Here is a 2,707-nt window from a genome sequence, read left to right on the forward strand (position 1 = left end):
GGGTAGATGCAAAGTCTGAGAATATATAGAAATTATGAAGGAAAACAGCTTCAGAAAATATATTTTTGGGAAAAAATTATAGAAGAAAAATTACTATGACACAAAGTAAATAGAGGAATAAATGAAACAAAATAAAAATAATAAGAAGAAAATAGATATCAATTAAGCAGAATTGTATACTACTTAACATGTTTCCATGTTGGAAAATAGAAAATATCCCTACCTCAAAAAGCTCTGAGGGTAACTCATGGGTGTTATTATCTATTACTTTCCTAGTATTTCTGACCTCAAGTTCAACATACTATTTAGTTGGCCATAAGCAAAGCCCAGCTTATGCAAGCTTGTGATTTCTGCACAAGAGTAACTCAAAGTAACCGTATGTCTCGTGGGGCCACTGTGGTTTACATTGAGTTACCCAAACTGTATCTGCTCCTATGTTATGTAGCAAAACTACATGTCTTTCTTGGGGCACAATTAGGACCCAGGCATTTCGTTCTGAATAGCCTTTTTAAAAAGCTCCATTTCTTTATTTTCAGTCTCCACAGATTTAAGTTTAGGAGTGACCATTAAAAAATTGACACCCTGTTTCTGAGAATTTTCCTAAACTGAGTTGTGCCCATTTGGCTAGTCCTTTACCCTTCCTGGGAATGTGACTCTGAAGAAAGGGGGGCGTCCTCTCTTCAAACCCCGAGTCTGCTACTTACTAGCAAATTATTCACCTAATAAATCACCCAATTATTAGCAAATGCAAAAAAAAGGTAGATGGTAAGAAATGGTTATACAACCATTTTGAACGTTTACTCACATTAACATAGTGGATAAGATCAATGTTTATTTCTAGAAAATAAACAGTATTTATTCTTTCTATGATTTTTTGCAGCATACAAAATAGTGATTATTTTTCCTTTAAATTGCAAACCTTTTACTGAGCCTGCGGTTGGCTCTGTGGGGTGACCTTTCTGAGTAACTTGAAATACAGCTGAGGTAGTGCCGTGCCCTTGAAGAAGCCGGACATCCTCACACACCAGCTGGACTGTGGCTGTTGATTCAAAAGTCCATCCTCAGTTTCCTAAAAATAAAATAAATAAAACAATTTCCATGAATAAATACATTCTAGGCTCTCATAATTACTACCATCAGAACTAGTACTTTTTTGTTTTCTTGTATATGACATGCAAAACTATTACTTTATCAANATTGCAAACCTTTTACTGAGCCTGTGGTTGGCTCTGTGTGGTGACCTTTCTGAGTAACTTGAAATATAGCTGAGGTAGTGCTGTGCCCTTGAAGAAGCCGGACATCCTCACACACCAGCTGGACTGTGGCTGTTGATTCAAAAGTCCATCCTCAGTTTCCTAAAAATAAAATAAATAAAACAATTTCCATGAATAAATACATTCTAGGCTCTCATAATTACTACCATCAGAACTAGTACTTTTTTGTTTTCTTGTATATGACATGCAAAACTATTACTTTATCAATGATATGATTATTAAGTGGCTACAAAAACATAAAACTATTTGTTACAAAGCACGAGAACAATCCTTTTCCCTTCCTTTTAAATTGCTTTTTAGTAAGAATCATAGTTATTTGAGTCAATCATAAAATGAAATACCTACTCAATAAATAAAGAAAGAGCTCATAGACAAAGTTTATAACTTAATTTCTGTTTTACATTTATTTAAGCAAGTTGCAAACTTTCAACATCAAGATTTTTAATTACAATAAGTAATTTAATTAGAATTTCTTCTTAAGAATGTTAATCAATGACCAAGGTAGACAGTGAAAGAATGTGTATCACCGGGTAATGGGATTGACTGTGCACATTTTAGGTGAATAATTTGTAGTCTCATACTTTGTTTCTTCATAACTCATCAACAGCTACTTTGAATGAATGGCAATAATGACTGTAATAGTGCTACTATTTCTTGCAATAATGACTAGGAATATAAAAAGGTGCCCTGGCTGGTGTGGCTCCATGGATTGAGCAGCGGCCTGTGAACCAAAAGGTCATTGGTTTGATTCCCAGTCAGGCCACATGTCTGGGCTGCCTGCCAGGTCCCTACTTTGGAGCATCCTAGAGGCAACTGATGGATATTTCTCTGGCACATTGATGTTTCTTTCCTCTTTTTTACTCCTTTCCCCTCTCTCTAAAAGCAAATGAATAAAATCTTTTTAAGAACTTAAGAAAACTGAACGATGCAGAGATAGAGTATATTTTCACTAAATTTACAAACGAAAAACCAAGAGTTGACAAGGTTAAATTATTTGCCAAAGGCAACAACTATCTTCCAACATAAAGATTGTTTGGAATCTAGACTCCCATAAAAGTTTCCAAAGTCTGCTTTCTCGTTATTTCTATTGAAGGGTCACGATTCTTCCTTTTGAAAGAGCCGTCATTTTCATGCCACCGTTCGACTTGGCACATTGTTCTGCCTTCATATACGTATAAAGAAACCAATATGGCAATTTCGAGAGCTAAATGCAGTGATGATTGTGTGTGCATGGGAACTACAGACCACTTCGTCTACTAGCTCCACGACTATTTAGCTGCTGCTGGAGACTCTTTAGTCACTTCTCATGGTGGTATCTCTGCCCTTCAGATCTGAGTTATAATAATTAGGAGCTTTGCAAGTGGTTCTGTAGCTTGTACAAAGAATTTCAAGTGTTTGTACATGTATTGGTAGATAAGATTATTGCAATAGGC

This window comes from Sturnira hondurensis, unplaced genomic scaffold, assembly GCF_014824575.4.
Source record: "Sturnira hondurensis isolate 20B ecotype Veracruz unplaced genomic scaffold, ASM1482457v3 Scaffold0000880, whole genome shotgun sequence".
In the NCBI taxonomy this organism is placed as follows: Eukaryota; Metazoa; Chordata; class Mammalia; order Chiroptera; family Phyllostomidae; genus Sturnira; species Sturnira hondurensis.